Here is a 23,550-nt window from a genome sequence, read left to right as displayed (position 1 = left end):
TCGCTGTTTGCGCCTGCTTCGGAGGAGGCGGGCGCAAATAAATATGGGGATCGGCGCGGTTTCGGGGCGTTACAGGCCACCGCGCACACCGATGACGTCATCGGTCCCGGCGCAGTGCTAACGGCTACCGCCACCAATACCGCTGCACTCAATTTCCGCGCTACCACCCCGCCGGCGCAAAAGACCTCTTTAGGCGCTAAGTGGGCGCAAGGCCCACTGAATTTCTAGGCCTTTGTGTCTTAATGCGAGGAGCATTCATAATAAGGTGGATGAATTGGCTGCGCAAATAGAGGTAAACGAATATGATTTGGTTGGGATTACGGAAACGTGGCTCAAGGATGGCCAAGGCTGGGAACTCAACATCCAGGGGTATTCAATATTCAGGAAAGATAGGCAAAAAGGAAAGGGAGGTGGGGTAGCATTACTGGTTAAAGAAGGGAGTAACACAATTGTAAGGAAGGATATTAGCTCTGATGATGTGGAATCTGTATGGGTAGAATTGAGAAATACCAAGGGGCAGAAAACGTTAGTGGGAGTGGTATATAGACCTCCAAACAGCAAGGCGGAGGTTGGGGATGGCATTAAAAGGGAAATTAAAGAAGCGTGCAATAAAGGCACAGCAGTCATCATGGGTGACTTTAATCTACATATAGATTGGGCTAACCAAATTAGTAACAATACTGTGGAGGAGGAATTCCTGGAGTGTTTATGGAATGGTTTCCTGGACCAATATGTTGAGGAACCAACTAGATATCAGGCCATCTTAGACTGGGTATTATGTAATGAGAAAGGATTAATTAGCAATCTTGTTGTACGAGGCCCCTTGGGTCAGAGCGATCATAATATGATCGAATTCTTCATTAAGATGGAGAATGAAGTAGTTGACTCAGAGACTAGGGTCCTAAATTTAAATAAAAGAAACTACAATGGTCTGAGGTGCGAGTTGGGTAGGATTGATTGGGAATGTCACTCAAAGGGTTGACGGTGGATAGGCAATGGCAAACATTCAAAGACCACATGGATGAACTACAGAATTTGTTCATCCCAGTTTGGCATAAAAATAAACAAAAAAGGTGACTCGACTGTGGCTAACAAGGGAAATTAAGGATACCATAAGATCCAAGGAGAGGACATATAAATTGGCCAGAAAAAGCAGTAATCCAGAGGATTGGGAGCAGTTTAGGATTCAACAAAGGAGGACAAAGAGATTAATTAAGAAAGTGAAAATAGAATATGAGAGTAAGCTTGCATGAAACATAAAAACTGACTGTAAAAGCTTTTATAGATATGTGGAGAGAAAAAGATTGGTGAAGTCAATCGTAGGTCCCTTGCAGTCAGAATCAGGGGAATTTATAATGGGGAACAAAGGAATGGCTGACCAACTAAATACATATTTTGGTTCTGTCTTCACAAAGGAGGACACAAATAACCTCCCAGAGATGCCGGGGAACATAGGGTCTGACGAAAGGGTGGAACTGAAAGAAATCAGTACTTGTAAGTAAATGGTGTTAGGGAAACTGATGGGACTGAAGGCCGATAAATCCCCAGGGCCTGATAATCTACATCCTAGGGTACTTAACGAAGTGGCCTTAGAAATAGTAGATGCATTGCTGATCATCTTCCAACATTCGATGGAATCTGGAACAGTACCCATGTATTGGAGGGTAGCTAATGTTACCCCACTATTCAAAAAAGGTGGTAGAGAGAAAACGGGGAATTACAGATTGGTAAGCCTGACATCGGTAGTGGGGAAAATGCTAGAGTCCATTATAAAAGATGTAATAGCAGTGCACTTGGAAAACAGTGACAGGATCAGACAAAGTCAACATGGATTCACAAAAGGTAACTCGTGCTTCACTAATCTACTGGAATTTTTTGAGGATGTAACTGGTAAAATAGATAAGGGAGAACCAGTGGATGTGGTGTACCTGGACTTTCAGAAGGCCTTCAATAAGGTCCCGCATAAGAGATTAGCATGTAAAGTTAAGGCACATGGGGGCAAGGTATTGACTTGGATAGAGAACTGGTTGGCAGACAGGAAGCAAAGAGTTGGAATAAACGGGTCTTTTTCCGAATGGCAGGCAGTGACTAGTGGGGTACCACAGGGATCGGTCCTTGGACCCCAGCTATTCACAATATATATAAATAATCTGGACAAGGGAACTAGATGTAATATCTCCAAATTTGTAGACGACACAAAGCTGGGTGGGCGTGTGTACTGTGAGGAGGATGTCGAGAAACTCCAGGATGATTTGGACATGTTGGGTGATTGGGCAGAAACATGGCAGATGCAATATAATGTGGATAAATGTAAGGTTATCCACTTTTGGGGGCAAAAACAGGAAGGCAGATTATTATCTAAATGGCAAGAGATTGGGAGAAGGGGAAGTGCAACGAGACCTGGGTGTCCTTGTGCCCCAGTCGCTGAAGGTAAGCATGCAGGTGCAGCAGGCAGTTAAGAAGGCAAATGGTATGTTGGCCTTCGTAGCGAGAGGGTTTGAGTACAGGAACAAGGATGGCTTGCTGCAGTTGTACAGGGCCTTGGTGAGACTACATCTTGAGTATTGTGTGCAGTTTTTGTCGCCTTATCTGAGGAAGGATGTACTTGCCATGGAAGGAGTGCAGCGAAGATTCACCAGACTGATACCTGGGATGGCAGGAATGACGTATGAGGAGAGATTGGGTCGATTGGACTTGTACTCGCTGGAGTTTAGAAGAATGAGAGGTGATCTCATTGAAACTTGACAGACTTGATGCAGGAAGGATGTTCCCGATGGTCAGGGAGTCCAGAACCAGGGGACACAGTCTAAGGCTAAAGGGTAGGTCATTTAGGACAGAAATTAGGAGGAATTTCTTCACCCAGAGAGTGGTGAACCTGTGGAACTCTCTACCACAGAAGGCGGTGGAGGCCAGTTCATTAAATATATTCAAGAAGGAGTTGGATATATTTCTTAAGGCTAAAGGGATCAAGGGATATGGGGAGAAAGCAGGGACCGGGTACTGAATTTGGATGATCAGCCATGATCGCATTGAATGGCGGAGCAGGCTCGAGGGCCCGAATGGCCTACTCCTGCTCCTATCTTCTATGTTTCTACGAGGTTCCATGAGTGAATTTTTAACTTAACAGGTTACACATTATACTGTTGAAAAATATATTAATATTACTATAATACATTTTCTCAAATGTCAGTGTTTTACTGTTACAGTATGAAGCCTAAACTGCTAAGCTAAACACTTAATACCCCATTTTAAATAAAAATGTACGTTTTCTTATCATAGGGAGGTGCTCTATTTGCTGTGTGTAGTGAAATCATTAACACATTGGAAGATTTTAACCTACCCACCTAGCGGAAACTAGGTGGGTGGCAGCTAAAACCTCTCAAATTACCTACCCACCCTGGAGATGCCGGGAACTGACAGGTTTCGATTTTCACCTGCTTTCCTGAGCAGGCAGCAAGGACATCCAACACAAAGCCGGCAGGATCCTTTTTAATGGTCAATGGGACACGACTGCAATTTTTACCAGCTGGCCTGAGCAGGAAGCAGCACTGAGTTTCCAGCCAGGCCATCCCAGCGAGGAAGGGAATCGTGGTGCAAAGAGGCCCAAAAAATTGTTTGTATACTTGTATTGTGGGCCAGGTGGAGAAGAGGGCTCCTCCTGGCCCCACAAGGATAGCTTAGGTGTCCCCTTCCACAAACTCACACCACCATCCCAAATGCGGAACCCAAGCAGGACAAGAAATCCTGGTGAAGAAGAAAATAATGGCCCTGTAAAGTACATACCGAATTACATCATGCCTACAGCACAGAAACAGGCCTCTTGACCCAACTGGTCTATACGTTTACTCTCCACACAAGCCCCCTCCCACCCCTCTTCATTTAACCCTATCAGCATATCCTTCTATTAATTCTTCCTCATGGCTTATCTAGCTTCCCCTTAAATGCATCTAAGCTGTTGACTTCAACCACTCCTTGTGGCAGCGAGTTTCACAATCTTACCACTCTTTGGGTATAGAAGTTTCTCCTGAATTTCCGATTAAGGTTTATTAGTGACTATCTTAGATTAATGACCTCTAGTTTTGGACTCCCCCACAAGTGGAAACATTTTCTCTATGTCTGCCCGATCAAACTCTTTCATAATATTATGCTTTCATAATATCAATCATAATGTTATGCTTGAACTGTATAAAACATTAGTTAGGCCACAGCTAGAATACTGCGTTCAGTTCTGGTCACCAAATGACAGGAAAGATGTAATTGCACTAGCGGGGGTACAGAGGAGATTAACAAGGGTATTGCCTAGACTGGAGAATTTTAGCTATGAGGATAGATTGGATAGGCTGCATTTGTTTTCTTTGGAACAGAGGAGGCTGAGGGGAGACCTGATTGAGGTGTATAAAATTATGAGGGGCCTAGATAGAGTGGACAGGAAGAACCTATTTCCCTTAGCAGAGGGGTCAACAACCAGGGGGCATAGATTTAAAGTAATTAGTAGAAGGTTTAGAGGGGTTTTGAGGGGACATTTCTTCACCCAGAAGGTGGTTGGGGTCTGGAACTCACTGCCTGAAAGGGTGGTAGAGGCAGAAACCCTCATCACATTTAAAAAGTGCTTGGATATGCACTTGAAGTGCCAAAACCTACAAGGTTACGGACCAAGAGCTGGAAAGTCGGGTTAGGCTGGAGAGCTCTTTGTCGGACGGCGCGGGCACGATGGGCCGAAATGGCCTCCTTCCGTGCTGTAACTTTCTATGATTTCTATGATTCTATGATTAAACCCTCCCCCCTCAGCCTTCTCATTTCTAGAGAAAAGAGCCTCAGCTTGTTCAGCCTTTCCTGATAAATATATCCTCCCAGTTCTGGCATCATCCTTGTGAATCTTTTATGCACCTTCTCATGCCTCTATATGCTATTTATAATATGGAGACTAGAACTGTGCACAGTACTCCAAGAAATTTAACATAACTTCTCTGCTTTTCAATTTTATCCCTTTAGAAATGAACTGCAATGCTTGATTCTGCTTTGTTATGGCCTTATTAACCTACATCATTACTTTTAGTGATTTGTACATCTGTACCTTTGGATCCTTTTACTCCTCTATCCCATTTGGACTCTTTGGGCAAAAAATTTGTCCCCTTAACGCCTACCGTTAGTGCCAGTCTGACCCTCCCTCCCGTAGCGTGGCCGGTAAGAGGTATCACCGGGAACATCAACACCAGGTAGTTCGTGACGTCAGTGAGTGTGAAATGCTCACTGACTGCCCAATTTTCAAAATTGATTCTCGCCACTTACCTCACCACCTGAAGGAAACACCAGTAGGGAGAGCTGGCGTGCAGCACCAGGAAGCCAGCTCCAGGGACATTATTTAAAGGGATCATCAGTAATCACTTGCAGCTGTCAGGTTAGTGCAGTTTCAGTGTTTTTTTTGTTAGTTTCACAAACTGCAACAGTTTAATTCAATAATTTCAAGGTTCTTTTGCATCAGGAGTCTTCTGGCAACTAAGAAGTAGCTACATTTATTCTTCAAAGAGTCAAACTGCTACATTTGGTAACATTAATGGAGGCTGTACTGGCATGCCTCCTTGCTCTCCAGGATCTATGGCAGAGGGAGCGTAGGCAGCGAGAAATATGGGAACATGTGCGCAGAAAGATGAGGAGGGACATCAGGGCTCTCAGCAGGAGAGTCTACCTGTCAAAAGTATGAAGGGGGATTCCCTTCTTCCATTGGCTCCCCGTGGTCCATGTGATCCCAGGGACGCTTGCGAACCGCCTGCGCCCCTGGGATACGTGGGCCCTGCGCATTTCGTTGTGGAGAGGCCCAGGATCAGAAATGGCCAGACCTCGGGAGCCCTCAGGCGTAGATTTTTTCCTATCAGAAATTACGGGCCAATACTATCATGAGAGCCAAGTAACCACTCCAGTCTAAATTGTTACCATAAATGAGCAACATTCCCATTCATAGGTTTTAAGAAATTCAGCTGTTCTCGAGAAAATGTTCCATTTAAAGAGTGACCAGTAACTGAAGAGGACTGCAAAAAGTTACACACACATGTGACTCACATGCTTTACTACACCACATGCACTGTAAAAGCAGTTAAAACTGCATAAGGGCAAAGGTGAATTTATATGATGATTTATTTGACTAATTGGAAAAGGAGATACTCTGAATCAGACCAGACTATATTATCTTCCAACACACTCCCTTAGATCAACTTTTATCTCTAAATAACTGCCTTCCTCCCTGAAGCTGCAACTTCCCTCTCAGCTTGCAGCTGCTGTTTCTCCCCAACCACCACCACCCAAACTCCTTCCAAAGGCTACCCTCCTACACAGATCCATTCAGTATCAAAAATATACCACATAGTCAGCAGCTCTTGTGTCCCATAAACATTCTCATACCAGGGGAGGTAAAGAAGGAGTAAAAAGGATAATTATTTCACTTCCTATTGGCAAGAAGGAACTATTGCAACCTTTATGAAGCCATTAAACTATTGAGCTCTTCAAGAAAAAAACAATCAATTTATCTTTCCAGAGATAGAATAAACTGGATCGTCTTGTACAGATTGTTGAATTGTTTATGAAAAAGATTGTTGTTGAACTCTCCAGCTAACTAACTAACTGACAAACCAACTGTTGAAATCCCCATAAACTGCTGTTGAACTCTCCAGAGGGATTGAAATTTTGAATTATCTGAAGGATACCACATTGACCTGAGTATCGACGTCCCTGTGAAGTTTACAGCATTAAGTGAAGGTCAACTTGCAAATAGTGTACAAGTTATAAGATAAAACTCAAGGAAGGAAATTTTTGCAGTAAATAAGATGAAATTATATAGTATATTTATTTGCTGTTGAGGTTCTTATGCTCTGAAACACCAAAAGTGGAATTTTAACCCATCCCGCCCGGCAGAAACAAGGCAGGTGCGCAGTTAAAATGTCCTGGGATTACTTAGCACCCCATTCCCACTCCATTCCCGCCGGCTACCTTTTTAACTGTGCACTATTTTTTTGAGCAGCTGAGACCTCTGAAGCAGATGGATGCTCATAGAATCACATAGAATACACAGCACAGAAACAGGCCATTCTGTCCATCTGGTCTATGCTGGTGTTTATGCTCCACACGAGCCTCCTCCCACCCCCTTCATCTCACCCTATCGGCATATCCTTCCATTTTCTTCTCCCTCATTTGTTTAACCAACTTCCCCCCAAATGCACCTAAGCCATTCACCTCAACCACGCCCCGTGGTAGCGTGTTCCACACTCCCACCACTCTCTGGGTAAAGAAGTCCCTCTTGAATTCCCCACTGGATCCACCAGTGACCATCCCACATTCATGGCCCCCAGCTCTGGACTCCCCCACAAGTGGAAACATCCTCTCCACGTCTACCCCACCAACCCCTTCACAATTTCAAACACCCCTATCAGCTCACCCCTCAGCTTGCTCCTTTCTAGAGAAAAAAGCCCCCTATAAACCCCTATGTATTGACCACGATGATCTACCTGAGTTATTTTGCACTCGCAGTAATATGATTTTTTAATTTAAATCCACCAATTCATGTTGGGACATGAGGCTAAAACAACAGTGTCACAGCAAAACTGGAAACGAGCTCTTTAATAAACATACTCTACTAGGTCGAATGTTGGTCTGGGAGGCGGCATTCGCTCTGAGAGACATCTTCATTCAAACTGTATTATTCTTTTAAACTAAAAGTAGAGGGTCAGCACCAATGTGCTCTCTAATTTTTTTTGGTTGTGCAGTCCCTTTAATGGGCTGCGCAGCCGATTTAAATTTCCACGCATGCGCGGTTTTTCCATTTAAAAGCCAGTAAGCCAGCTGCGTGACACCTCCAGACCGCTGCGTGGCCACACAGCTTAACGGGAGCATTGGACAGCACTGAGAGTTTAGGACAAGTGTGAATATTATTTTTTTCTGGTTTAAATAAGGCATTGTATGAACCATTAAGGGAGTGGGCAACACATTCTAGAATCTATTAATAGAGGTCTTTAAGATTATAGAGGGGATCGATAGGGTAGATGCAGAGAAGATATTTCCACCTGGGGGAGAATTCAAAACTAGGGGTCATAAACACAAGACAGCCACCAACAATTCAATAAGGAATCCAGGAGGAACTTGTCCACCCAGAGAGTGCCAGAACATGCAACTCGCCACCACACGGAGTGGCCAAGGCGAACAGTACAGATGCCCCCAAGGGGCAGCTAGACAAATACGAGGGAGAAAGGACAGAAGGGCATTTTATTTAATATTTGAAGCTGCACTCCTGGCTGGCCTCCCATGTTCTATCCTCTGTAAACTGGAGGTCATCCAAAACTCAGCTGCCCATATCCTAAATCGCACCAAGTCCCGTTCACCCATCACCCCTGTGCTCACTGACCTACATTGGCTCCCGGTTAAGCAGTGCATTGATTTTAAAATTCTCATCCTTCTTTTCAAATCCCTCCATGGCCTCACCCCTCCCTATCTTGTAATTTCCTCCAGCCCTGCAACCAATGTTTGCCCTAATTTTTTTTGGGTGCACAGCCCCTTTAAGGGGTTGCGTGGCCCATTCACAGTTTCGCACATGAACGAAATTTAACATTGGAAAAGTCGGACCCGGGCTACATGGGACCGGCAGACAGCTGCGCGGCCACACAGCTTAAGAGGGAACCTTGCCTACAACCCTCCGAGATATCTGTGCTCCTCCAATTCTGGCCTCTTGTGCATCTCTGATTTTAATCACTGCACCATTGATGGCCGTGCCTTCAGCTGCCCAGGCCCGAAGCTCTAGAATTCCCTCCGTAAACCTCTCCACCTCTCCGCCTTTAAGACACTCCTTAAAACCTACCTCTTTGACCGAGCATTTGGTCATCTGTCCTAATATCTCCTTATGTGGCTCAGTGTCAAATTTTGTTTGATAATCGCTCCTGTGCCTTGGGACATATTATTATGTTAGAGGCGCTATGTAACTAAAAGTTGTTGTTGATCTGATGCTAGGGCTAGATGAAGCAGGGTGGGAGGTGGCTTGTGCAGAGTGCAATCACCAGCATAGACCCGATGAATAAATGCAAATCGGGGTCCCATTATGAGATTAATACATAACAACATAAGAATTAGGAGCAGGAGTAAGCCATGCAGTCCCTCAAGCCTGCTCTGCCATTCAATAAGATCATGGATGATCTTCGACCTCAACTCCACTTTCCCACCCAATACCCATATCCCTTGATATCCCTTGATTTCCCTAGAGTCTACATAGCCTTGTCTTAACCAACACCTTGTTCCATCAGAGAGACAAGTACAAGGCTTCATGGCAATATCCTCGCTCCAAGCACTGGCATCTGCTGGACTACGTCATAGTCCGAGCGAGGGACCGCAAGGACGTCCGCATCACCCGCGCCATGACAGGAACTGATGAATGCTAGACAGACCACCGCCTAATCCGCTCTTTGACCATGCTCGATCAGCTCTGATGGACAGGCCACATCGTCCGCATGCCTGGTACAAGACTCCCAAAACAAGTGCTCTCCCCGGAGCTCCGACACGGCAAGAGAGCCCCAGGTGGGCAGAGGAAATGCTTCAAGGACACCCTCAAAGGCTCCTTGAAAAAGTGTAACATCCCCACCGACACCTGGGAATCCCTGGCCCAAGACTGCACAAAGTGGAGGAGAAGCATCCGGGAAGGCACCAAACACCTCGAATCTCTTCGCTTGGAGCAAGCGGAAGCCAAGCACAAACAGCAGAAGGAGCGCACGTTGACCCAAGCACCCCACCCACCTGTCCCTTCAACCACCATCTGCCCCACCTGTGACAGAGACTGATCAGGCCTGGGAGTGGAGGGGAGGGGGGGGAGGCGATCTCACGGGGTGGGCCATGAACACGCTGGACTCCTTTTGTGGGAAGAGCACTCCTACTTCTCCAGGACCCACAAAAATAAAACATTTTGAACCATCTCCAGTCGTCCATTTAAGGACCACTGGTTAGGCCGCTCAAGACAAGGTGTAACTAGATGGAATGTACGCTGCGCACTCTCTATTTAAGGAGACTAACGCCGTTTTTATAGATTTTATAGATATGTGAAGAGAAAAAGATTGGTGAAGTCAAGCGTAGGTCCCTTGCAGTCAGAATCAGGGGAATTTATAATGGGGAACAAAGAAATGGCAGACCAATTAAATATATACTTTGGTTCTGTCTTCACAAAGGAGGACACGAATAACCTCCCAGAGATGTCGAGGAACATAGGGTCTAATGAGAGGGAGGAACTGAAAGAAATCAGTATTTGTAGGGAAATGGTGTTGGGAAAATTGACGGGATTGAAGGCCGATAAATCCCCAGGGCCTGATAATCTACATCCTAGGGTACTTAAGGAAGTGGCCCTAGAAATACTAGATGCATTGCTGGTCATCTTCCAAAATTCGATAGACTGTGGAACAGTTCCCATGGATTGGAGGGTAGCTAATGTTATCCCACTATTCAAAAAAGATGGTAGAGAGAAAATGGGGAATTATAGACCGGTAAGCCTGACATCGGTAGTGGGGAAAATGCTAGAGTCCATTATAAAAGATGTAATAGCAGAGCACTTGGAAAACAGTGACAGGATCAGACAAAGTCAACATGGATTTACAAAAGGTAAATTGTGCTTGACTAATCTACTGGAATTTTTTGAGGATGTAACTGGTAGAATAGATAAGGGAGAACCAGTGGATGTGGTGTATTTGGACTTTCAGAAGGCTTTCGATATGGTCCCACATAAGAGATTAGCGTGTAAAGTTAAGGCACATGGGATTGGGGGCAAGGTACTGACTTGGATAAAGAACTGGTTGGCAGACAGGAAGCAAAGAGTTGGAATAAACGGGTCTTTTTCTGAGTGGCAGGCAGTGACTAGTGGGGTACCGCAGGGATCGGTCCTTGGACCCCAGCTATTCACAATATATATAAATGATCTAGACGAGGGAACTAGATGTAATATCTCCAAGTTTGCAGATGACACAAAGCTGGGTGGGCGTGTGTGCTGTGAGGAGGATGCCGAGAAACTCCAGTATGATTTGGACAGGTTGGGTGATTGGGCAGAAGCATGGCAGATGCAGTATAATGTGGATAAATGTGAGGTTATCCACTTTGGTGGCAAAAACAGGAAGGCAGATTATTACCTGAATGGCAATAGATTGGGAGAGGGGGAAGTGCAACAAGACCTGGGTGTCCTTGTGCACCAGTCACTGAAGGTAAGCATGCAGGTACAGCAGGCGGTTAAGAAGGCAAATGGTATGTTGACCTTCATAGCGAGAGGGTTCGAGTACAAGAACAAGGATGTCTTGCTGCAGTTGTACAGGGCCTTGGTGAGACCACACCTTGAGTATTGTGTGCAGTTTTGCTCGCCTTATCTGAGGAAGGATGTTCTTGCCATGGAGGTAGTGCAGCGAAGATTCACCAGACTGATACCTGGGATGGCAGGAATGACGTATGAGTAGAGATTGTGTCGATTGGGCTTATACTCGCTGGAGTTTAGAAGAATGAGAGGGGACCTCATTGAAACTTATAAAATTCTAACAGGACTGGACAGACTGGATGCAGGAAGGATGTTCCCGATGGCCGGGGAGTCCAGAACCAGGGGTCACAGTCTAAAGATAAGGAGTAAGCCATTTAGGACAGAGATGAGGAGGAATTTCTTCACCCAGAGAGTGGTGAACCTGTGGAGTTCTCTACCACAGAAGGCAGTGGAGGCCATTTCATTAAATACATTCAAGACAGAGTTAGATATATTTCTTAAGGCTAAAGGGATCAAGGGATATGGGGAGAAGGCAGGGACAGGGTACTGAAATTGGATGATCAGCCATGATCTCATTGAATGGCGGAGCAGGCTCAAGGGGCCAAATGGCCTACTCCTGCTCCTATCTTCTATGTTTCTATTTTAGGCGGGTGCCCTGGATGACTAAAAGTCACCTGAGCCAATATGGCATCCAGCATACTTCGGTCCAGATCGAGTGCCACAGATTGCAACACGAAATTCAACAGCCTGATGCCCATTTTACTGGTGCAAAATGGACAGCTGTAAGTTGAATTTCTGTTCCCCCCGCGCCTCCCTCCAACCGGCTTCCTGGCCTAGAGTTAAAATATACCCGATAATGTCTGCCTGGTCTCAGGGCAGAAGCAACAGGATTATATATCATTTATCATGTTATCATCAATGAACTTATGCTTAAACAATGCTGCCCCTGTATATAGATATATTCACTAAGAGATGCTGAAACCCTGCTAGCTTCACCCAGTTTGATCACACAGTGTATCTGCTGAATTAATTATGGCACAAAGTGCTATAAACTACAGTAGTTCACAGCACAATAAATTTTAATAAGGATAATTGTGGCTTTGGACTTCAAACCCAATGATTTAGAGGATCACTACTGAAGGCTGTAGGTAAATAATCAATGAAGGTTACATTGGCCTTCCTACTGATTTTTTTTAAGTCATTGACTACAGTTGTCCTCATTAGACATGCCTCATTGAGGCTTTTCCTCTACTTCCCATGGGTCTAATAGGGACAATGCATGTTCCTTGTTATTTGGAATGTGTTCAGTTTTGCCTATGTTAAACCCCATACTGGCATACTAAGTACTAGAATTCTTTTCCTTTAAATAAAGTGTAGCTGATGTAAATATTATATATTATTGGTTCTGTTAACTTATATTATCTGTAAAAGTACTGCCAATAATCTGTCTGGTAGCTTATGCATTTATATTTAGCAATTTAAATACGGAATTATTATTGGTGTTTTACAGAATATCATTCCTTTCCCCGTCTCCTGACGTCTACTTAAAATATATTTGAAGAACATTTAATATTTAATTTAATATAAGAGGAATGCAAATAAAAATACAACATAAAACTGTAGTTTTATATATAGTTTTCTTTGTATCAAATAACAAATATGAACCTTGTTATATTTAAAAATATTATTTAATCTGAGATGCTAAAATATTCCAAATCCTTTTTGAGATGAACACAGTCATTGCATCAAAGCTTAAAATTATACAGCACAAGGTTAGACTTCTGCATTCTCTTTCATTGCTATTGTAAACACAGATAGAGTGTTTGGGTTTGTACTTTGTTCTCGATGTGTTGTTCTATAAGATTAAATATTCCATTTTTATACAGTGTAATTTTGGAAAACAAATATTTGATGTGCAGCACTAGGAACCTGTCCTCAAAGAGTGATTAAATGAATGTGGAAGCCAGGCAGAGGCTACCACTAGTTGTTGATAGATCATGTAATGGCTGTGGGTTATTTTGATGGGGTAAAAATAAAGCAATTTTATAGCACCAGAGTAGAGAAAATTTATTCTTGACAAAATAAGATGGTTGTTTAAAAGAAAATCCATCACAGAGCATTGGCTGTCCTTCAAAACAAGTTGACTGGGTATAGGAAAGAATTGATACTTATTTTGAGAGGGCTGTTGAATGACGTATTTAACTTCACCCTTATTTCAAGCATCTAAATTTGACTATTTTAGATTAAAAATTAAATTAAAGGGCAAATTTCAGAAAACAAGCTTTGTTAAAGCAAGCATTACAATTAATTTAATTTATTTTCTCTCACATTGTCACAGCATATCAATCAAGAAACCCATTTTAATGCATCAATCCTATATTATCTATCTATTTTACTATAGTTTTTATATATTTAATAGAATCATAGAAATTTACAGCACAGAAGGAAGCCATTTGTCAGAAAAACATAAGAAATAGGAGCAGGAGTAGGCTATTTGGCCCTTCGAGCCTGCTCCGCCATTCAGTAAGATCATGGCTGATCTTCCACCTCACCTCCACCTTCCCGCAGTATCCCCATATCCCTTGATTGCCTTACTATCCAAAAATCTATCGATCTTTGTCTTGAATATACTGAATGACTGAGCCTCCACAGCCCTCTGGAGTAGAGAATTCCAAAGATTCACAATGCTTTGAGTGAAGAAATTTCTCCTCATCTCAGTCCTAACTGGCCGACCCCTTATTCTGAGACTGTGACCCCTGGTTCTCAACTCCCCTGCCAGGGGAAACATCCTCCCTGCATCTACTCTGTCAAGCCCCTTAAGAATTTTATACGTTTCAATGAGATTACCTCTCATTCTTCCAAATTCTAGGGAATTTCAGCTTAGTCTCCTCAATCTCTCCTCATAGGACAATCCCCCCATCAGTCTGGTGAACCTTAATTTAATTCCCCCCAAGGCAAGTATATCCTTCCTTAGGTAAGGAGACCAAAACTGTACACAGCACACAGTACTCCAGGCGTGGTCTCACCAAGGCCCTATATAATTGCAGTAAGACTTCTTTACTCTTATACGCCAATCCTTTTGTAATAAAGGCCAACATACCATTTGCTTTCCTAATTGCTTGCTGTACTTGCATGTTAAGCTTCTGTGATTCATGTACAAGGACACCCAGGTCCCTCTGAACACCAACATTTCCCAATCTCTCACCATTTAAAATTATTCTACTTTTCTATTTTTCCTACCAAAGTGGATAATTTCACATTTCTCTACATTATATTCTATCTGCCATGTTCTTGTCCACTCACTTTACCTGTCTATATCCCTTTGTAGCCTCTTTGTGTCTTCCTCACAACTTACTTTCCCACTTAGCTATGTATCATCACCAAACGTGGATACATTACACTCAGTCCCCTTTTCTAAGTCATTGATGTAGATTGTAAATAGCTGAGCCCCAAGCATTGATCCTTATGGCACCCCACTAGGTACAGCCTGCCAACCCAAAAATGACCCGTAATGACCTACTCTCTATTTTCTATCCATTAACCAATCCTCAATCCATGCTAATATATTACCCCAATCCCATGAGTCCTAATTCTGTATAATAACCTCTTGTGTGGCACCTTATTGAATGCTTTCTGAAAATCCAAATACACTACATCCACTGGTTCCCCCTTATCTACCCTACTAGTTATAACCTCAAAAAAACTCTATAACAGATTTGTCCATCACGATTTCCTTTTCATAAATCCGTGTTGACACTGCCCAATCCTATTATTATTTTCTAAGTGCCCTGTTACCACGTCCCTAATAATAAATTCTTGCATTATCCTTACTACTGATGTCAGGCTAACTGGTCTATAGTTCCTGAATACATTTAAGAAGGAAATAGACATGATTTCTAGACCCAAAAGGCATCAAGGGGTATGGGGAGAGAGCGGGAACATGGTATTGAGATAGAGGATCAGCCATGATCATATTGAATGGTGGGACAGGCTCGAAGGGCCGAATGGCCTACTCGTGCTCCTATTTTTTTTCTATGGTTCTATGACCTCCCTGCATACTGTGACTCCCTCCATAAGCATATGGAGGGAGGTATGGGAGAGCCTGGGTGCTGCCCTGCACCTCTGTGCAGTACTTGTCAGTGTTTGCAGCACCTCAATGCTGTAGAACACTGATAGCAGAACTGTTAAAAACAATTTGTGCATGGTTCCTTTAAGGAAACCAGCTGATGATGTGTCATTAAGTGACGTCATCAGACCCGCTTCCTTCAATTGGCCGGCAAACGTGCTGGGCGGGCTTAACAAGCCCAATCAACATAAAATTATTTTCACAGGGCGGGATGGAGCCAGCAGTGGGGTTGTACCTCGCCACCAACTCTGGCTGCCCCGGACCTGCCTCAGAAGTCGAAATCGCAGCCAAAGTATTTGTTTAATGTCTCTATCATTTCCTTATTCTCCATAAGTTCTCCTGTCTCTGCCTGTAAGGGACCCATGTTTACTTTCGCTAATCCCTTCCTTTTTACATACCTATAGAAGCTTTTACAGTCTGTTTTTATGTTTCTTGCCAGTTCACTCTCATATTCTATTTTCTCCCTCTTTATCAATTTCTTGGTCCTCCTTTGCTGAATTCTAAAATCCTCCTGATCCTCAGGCTTACTACTCTTTTTGGCAACATTATAAGCCTCTTCCTTTAATCTAATAGTGTGGAGATGCCGGAGTTGGACTGGGGTGGACAAATGTAAGAAGTCACACAACACCAGGTTATAGTCCAACAGCTTTATTTGAAGTCACAAGCTGTCGGAGCGCTGCTCCTTCATCAGGTGAAGTGGAGAGATGCATAAAGACACAGCTTATATAGTCAGAGAATAATGTCAGATGTTTACAGGTAATCTTTCTAACTGCCATTTATCATACCTCGGCAGAGAGATAATCACAGCAATCAAAGGTGTGAATGGTGTCCAAACAGGTCAGTCAGGAAAACATTACATCAAAGAATAATGAGGTGGGGGCACAAGGGGTCAAATGTTGCAGATGCTGGGGTCTGTGTGAAAAACAAAAAAACAGACAAAAAACATTTTTTTTGCTGGAAATCACAGCAGGTCCGGCCGCATCTGTGTAGAGAGAACAAGCCAATGACGACTCGAGTCTGGATGACCCTACGTTAGGTGGGGTTACATGTAGCGTGACATGAACCCAAGATCCTGGTTCAGGCCGCCCTCATGGGTGCGGAACTTGGCTATCAGTTTCTGCTCGACGATTTTGCGTTGTCGTGTGTCTCGAAGGCCGCCTTGGAGAATGCTTACCCGAAGATACATCTGACATTATTCTCTGAAGATACATCTGACATTATTCTGTGTCTTTATGCATCTCTCCACTTCACCTGATGAAGGAGCAGTGCTCCGAAAGCTTGTGACTTCAAATAAAGCTGTTGGACAATAACCTGGTGTTGTGTGACTTCTTACATTTAATCTAATACTAAGTTTAACTTCTCTTGTTAGCCACGGTTGGACCATTTTCCTGTGGGGTTTTTATTCCTTAAGGGAATATATATCGTCGTGAATTATGAAGTAATTCTTTAAATTTTTGCCATTGCTTATCCACCATCATATCTTTAATCTAGTTCCCAACCCACCTTAGCTAACTCGTCTCTCATACCTACATAGTATGCTTTGTTCAGATTTAAGACCCTAGTTTCGGACTTAATTAAATCACTCTCAAACTCAATATAAAATTCTATCATATTATGATCACTGCACCACAGAGGCTCCTTTACAACAGGGTTATTAATTAACCCTGTCTTGTTGCACAATACTTGATCTAAAATAGTCTCTTCCCTATTTGGTTCCTCAACATACTGATCTAGAAAATTATCTTGAATGCAATCCATGAACCAGTCCTCTGCACGATTACTGCAAATTTGGTTTGCCCAGCCTATATGAAAATTAAAGGCTCCCATGATTACTGTATTACCCTTGTTACATGCACCTCTAATTTCCTGATTCATACTGTGCCCGACACTACAGCGACTGTTAGGGGGCCTATAAACTACACCTACCAGTGTTTTCTGTCCCTTGTTATTTCATAGCTCCACCCAAAGTGATTCTACATCTTATTTTTCTGAGCTAAGATCCTTTCTCTCTACTGTCTTTATCCCATCCTTTATTATCAAGGCTACCCACCACCTTTTCCATTTTGCCTATTTCTGTCCCATTGTGCCTATGCTGGCTCTTTGATAGAGCAGTTGTGCTTAGGCTCACCACCCCCACCCTGCTTTTTGTCTGTAACCCTGTAAGTTCCTCATCCTCAAGTACCTGTCCAACTCCCTTTTAAAATTATTTATGGAATCAGCTTCCACCACCATTTCAGGTAGAGCGTTCCAGATCCCGATAACGCTAATTGTGAAAAAAATTCTCCTCATCTCCCGTCTAGATTTTAAATCTATGACCTCTGGTTATTGACCTACTCACCAGAAGGAATAGTTTTACTCTACCTGCTCTATCAAAACCTCTCATCACCTTGAAGAACTCTATTAGGTCACCTCTTTTCCTTCTCTGTTCCAAGGATTACAGTCCTAGGCTGGAATTTTCCCTTAAAAAAAGGGTGGGTTTGGAGCGTGAGGGCAGTTAGATTGTTGAAAATGGGATTCCCGACCTGATCCCGCCTCCAACCCGCCCACTTCTGATTTTAATGGAGGCAGACGACCAACGCGCTCCCAGGGGGCGGAACGTCAATTTAAATATTGTAATGAGGCTGGAAACCTCTTTCTTCACCTCAATTTTGAATTTAACTGTATGTGGACGAGCTTCACGCAATTCGTGAAACCCGGCAGTTAAAGCAAGGTGGGGATTGCTGGATCCAGCAGGTAAGTACCTTTATACCTACCTCCTGGATCCAGGGTCCCTACCTAACCCACCCCCTGCGATAGGAGACCCCAACACGAGGCCTCCGATCGCCTTCCCAGGCCTCCGATCCACACCATGAGGCCTCCCCCTGCCCCCCACTGATGATGCAGAGGCAGGCCACAATCCTCCGGTGGCCGGCCCCGATCCTCTCTCCACCCCCCGCCGATGCTCCAGCCGACCGCCCCCCTGGTGACCCCCCGATCCCTGGCCAACCCGTCCCTCTCTGCAGCTGCAGGCGTACCCGCCTGCAGCCAGCCAGACTCTCAATCTGGCTGGCTGTGGGTCGGGAACTGAGGCCTCATATGCAAATCAGGTCCTGCCATTAAAGTCAGCAGGGCCTGCAGGAAACCGCACCTCCCGGGTTTCCTGCCAGCCTCGGAGGCCCCCCCTCCACATCGCCCCCAACCTGCCTACCTGGAGAAAATTCCAGCCCCAACTTTTCTAACCTCTCCTCATAACTGAGTCATGATAAGTCTCTTATCCCTGGTAACATTCTGCTCAACCTCCTTTGTACCCTTTCTAAGGCAGGCAGAAATAGTTTAAAGTATTCTTTAAAATTAAACAAAACCTACAAATACAACAGTTCAGCTTCGTTTCCAATCACAGGCTACAGTGCTCTCCATTAATGTCCAGCACATGGCTTGTGCTTCAGTGTTAATGGCAATTTGAGGTTGAATTATCTGTATACATCACAGTATGCAGTTGTACTGTTTCCGTTAATGATGGTGTGATATTAGAGTGACTGAGTTAATAGCAGGGTGATATTAATTTGACTGTGTTAATGGTAGCGTGATATTAGAGTGACTGTGTTAATGGTCATGCAATGTGGAGTGACTGTTTTAATGGCAGTGCGATGTGGAGTGGCTGTGTTAATGATAGTGTGATATTAGATTGACTGTGTTAATGGCAGTGCGATGTGGAGTGACTGTGTTAATGGCAGTGCGATGTGGAGTGACTGTTAATGATAGTGTGATATTGGAGTAACTGTGTTAATGGCAGTGCGAGGTTGGAGTATCTGTGTTAACTATAATTTGGTCTTGCAGTGACTGTCACTGACAGTGAGATCTTGGCGTGTCTTTGTTAGTGGTATTGTGATCTTGGGGTGACTGAGTTATGACAGTATTATCTTGGAGTGATTATTAATGGCAGTGTGATCCTGGAGTGACAATTTTAGTGGCACAGTGATGTTGAAATGTCTGAGATAGTGTTAGTGTGACTTTGGAGTGATTGTAATTGTGTCAATGGCAGTGTGATGTTGATATGACTGTGATAGTGGGAGTTAAAATTTAAATTACAAACCCTTAGTTCAATACATTATTTGTGTTCATGTAGCATGTGTATGATAAGGACACAGATCTAGAAATTACCCTGTGCAAATATGAATGTACACTCTTAATGTATTTACCTGAAATTCCTTTATCTGCTATTTTAATGGAGGAATTAAGCCATACAAATGCATTAAATGTTCATACACAAATATTAGCATAGTGTAATTTCAATGATAGAATCTATTATTTCAGCATTAGAATTTCAAAAGCATGCTACATGTTATTACTTTAATTAATTAAAATGGATTTAAATTGAAGTTACCTAAATTTGAGAAATGGTCGGTTGTTGCTAATCATTGCTGAAATCTAAAAGTAGCAGCCTTATTTACAAACTTAGACATATGGGCAGAGAATGGTGTCTGTCCACATTATCCCATATTACTACTTCAGTAAAACTTTTATAAAGCACATTCGTTAAAACGTAACTAGATATAACACTGCTAAATTTAATAAATGTCAGTGATTTGTTCTGGCTGCTACCCAAATGAATAGCAAAGAAGCAGATGGGACACAGGTTCCTATTCACAGAATCACAGAAACCCCACAGTGCAGATAGAGGCCATTTCAGCCCATCGAGCCTGCACCGACACATATCCCACCCGATCCCCGTAACCCCTACACCATCACATATCCCACCCTATCCCCGTAACCCCACGTATTTAATCCCCCTAACACTAAGGGTCAATTTATCATAGCCAATCAACCTAACCCGCACATCTTTGGACTGTGGGAGGAAACCGGAGCACCCGGAGGAAACCCACGCAAACACGGGGAGAATGTGCAAACTCCACACAGACAGTCACCCGAGGCCGGATTCGAACCCGGGTCTCTGGCGCTGTGAGGCAACAGTGCTAACCACTATTCTACCACACGACTGGACACAAAGTCAGTGGTGGTTGCATGACTTGCACAAAACACTTGTAATCCTAAACTGAAATGTTGAGCATCAATTTTTTGTCTTATAATACTCCTGCGAAGTGCCTTGGGATGTTTTACTACGTTAAAGGTGCTATATAAATACAAGTGGTTGTTGCTGTCATCTTGTTTTTACGATTTTAGTAAATGCAAATTTACAACAACAAAAATTGCTAAGTGAAAATTTGACTGTCCAAAAAAAGACTTGCACTGGAGCAGGGAAATGCATAAAATGTCTTAAAGTAGCTTTCGGCAAGTCAACCAGAATAGATATTGTTCTCTGCAGCCGAGAGCATGAGTCCTGAAGGCTGTGTTGCCTGCCCGGTGCTAGGGTTAAGCACATCTCCTCTGGGTTGAAGAGGAACTTGGAATGGGAGGGAGAGGATCCAGTTGTCATGGTCCACGTAGGCACCAATGACATAGGTAGGACAAAGAAAGAGGTTCTGCTGAGAGAGTATGAGCAGCTAGGGGCTAAATTAAAAAGCAGAACCACAAAGGTAATAATCTCTGGATTACCTGAGCCACGAGCGAATTTGCATAGGGTAAATAAGATCAGAGAAATGAACAAGTGGCTCAAAAACTGGTGTGGGAGAAATGGGTTTCGATTTGTGGGGCATTGGCACCAGTACTGGGATAAGAGGGAGCTGTTCCATTTGGACAGGCTTCACTTGAACTATGCTGGGGCTAGAGTCCTGGTGAATCGAATAACTAGGGCTGCAGAGAGGGCTTTAAACTAAATAGTCGGGGGGGGGGCGAGGATCCAGGTGAGCAGGAATTTAAAAAGTCAATGAGAAATGAGAAAACAATAGAGCAGGATAGAGATGGGGGAAATAATTACCAGAGTGTGACAGGAAGGGACAGAATGTTTAAAAATAAGAGTGCAACAGAAAATGGGGCCAAAACAAGGAGAAATGGTAAAAAGACAAAGTTAAAAGCTCTATATCTGAATGCACGCAGCATTCATAACAAGATAGATAATTTGACGGCACAAATAGATACAAATGGGTATGATCTGATCGCCATTACAGAGACGTGGCTGCAAGGTGATCAGGGCTGGGAACTGAATATTCCAGGGTATCTGACAATTCAGAAGGACAAACAGAAAGGAAAGGGAGGTGGGGTGCCTTTGTTGGTAAAGAATGGGATCAGTGCAGTGGCGAGAAGTGATATTGGATCAGAAGATCAAGATGTAGAATCGGTTTGGTGGAGATAAAAAATAATAAAGGGAAAAAGTCTCTGGTGGGTGTAGTCTACAGGCCCCCAAACAGTACTGTTGGACAGAGTATAAATCAAAACATAATGGAGGCCTGTAAAAAAGGTATGGTAATAATCATGGGTGATTTTAATCTCCATATTGATTGGACAAATCAAATTGGCCATGGTAGTCTTGAGGAGGAGTTCATAGAGTGCATCCGAGATGGTTTCCTAGAACAGTATGTAATAGGACCAACCAGGGAGCAGGCTATCTTGGATTTGGTACAGTGAAATGAGACAGAATTAATAAATGATCTCACAGTAAAGGATCCTCTAGGAAAGAGTGATCATAGCATGGTTTAATTTCAAATTCAGTTGGAGGGTGAGAAAGTTGTACCTCAAACCAATGTCCTGATCTTAAACAAAGGCAATTACAATGGCATGAGGGCAGAACTGGCTAAAGTGGACTGGAAACATAAATTAAAAGGTAAGACAGTTGAAATGCAGTGGCGGACATTTAAGGAGATATTTCATAACTCTCAACAAAAATATATTCCAGTGAGAAAGAAAGATTTTAAGAGAAGGGAGCACCATCCGTGGCTAACTAAGGAAGTAAAGGATGGTATCAAATTGAAAACGAAGGCATACAATGTTGCCAAAATTGGTGGGAGACCAGAGGATTGGGAAATTTTTAAAAACCTGCAAAGGATGACTAAAACAATAATAAAGAGAGAGAAGATGAATTATGAGAGAAAACTGGCAAGAAATATTAAAACAGATAGTAAGAGCTTCGACAGGTATATAAAAAGGAAGAGGGTAGCTAAAGTAAATGTTGGTCCCTTAGAGGATGAGACTGGGGAATTCATAATGGAGAACGTGGAAAAGGCAGAGACTCTGAACAAATATTTTGTATCTGTCTTCACCAAGAAGACACTAACAACATCCCAATAATGGATAATCAAGGGGCCACAGGGAGGGGGGAACTAAAGACAATTACTATCACTAGGGAAATAGTACTTGGTAAAATAATGGGTCTAAAAGACAACAAGTCCCCTGGACCAGATGGCCTGCATCCCAGGGTCTTAAAAGAAGTGGCTGCAGAGATAGTGGATGCATTGGTTGCAATATACCAAAATTCCCTGGACTCTGGAGAGGTCCCAGCGGATTGAAAAACTGCAAATGTAACACCCCTATTTAAGAAAGGAGGGAGACAGAAAGCAGGAATCTATAGACCAGTTAGCCTAACATCTGTCATTGGGAAAGTGCTGGAGCCCTTCATTAAGGAAGCAGTAGCAGGACATTTGGAAAATCATAATGCAATCGAGCAGAGTCAGCATGGTTTTATGAAAGGGAAATCATGTTTAACAAATTTGCTGGAGTTCTTTGAGGATGTAACGAGCAGGGTGGACAAAGGTGAACCAGTAGATATGGTGTATTTGGATTTCCAGAAGGTATTCGATAAGGTGCCACATGAAAGGTTACTGCATAAGATAAGAGCTCATGGAATTGGGGGTAATATATTAGCATGGATAGAGAATTGGCTAACTAACAGAAAGCAGAGAGTCGGGATAAATGGGTCATTTTCTGGTTGCCAAATGGTAACTAGTGGTGTGCCACAGGGATCGGTGCTGGGGCCTCAACTATTTACAATCTACGTTAATAACTTGGATGAAGGGACCAAGTGTAATGTAGCCAAGTTTACGGATGATACAAAGATGGGCGGGGAAGCAAGTTGTGCAGAGGACTCAAAGAATCTGCAAAGGGATATAGGCAGGCTAAGTGAGTGGGCAAACATTTGGCAGATGGAGTATAATGTAAGAAAGTGCGAGGTTATACACTTTGGCAGAAAAAATAAAAAAACAAATTATTATTTAAATGGAGAGAGATTACAAAATGTTACAGTTCAGAGGGACCTGGGGGTCCTTGTGCATGAAACACAAAAAGTTAGCATGCAGGTACA

Source organism: Somniosus microcephalus, chromosome 3 (assembly GCF_052327205.1).
Source record: "Somniosus microcephalus isolate GS21.2 chromosome 3, FLI_Smic_1.0, whole genome shotgun sequence".
Lineage (NCBI taxonomy): Eukaryota > Metazoa > Chordata > Chondrichthyes > Squaliformes > Somniosidae > Somniosus > Somniosus microcephalus.
Note: the sequence above shows the minus strand (reverse complement) of the source record.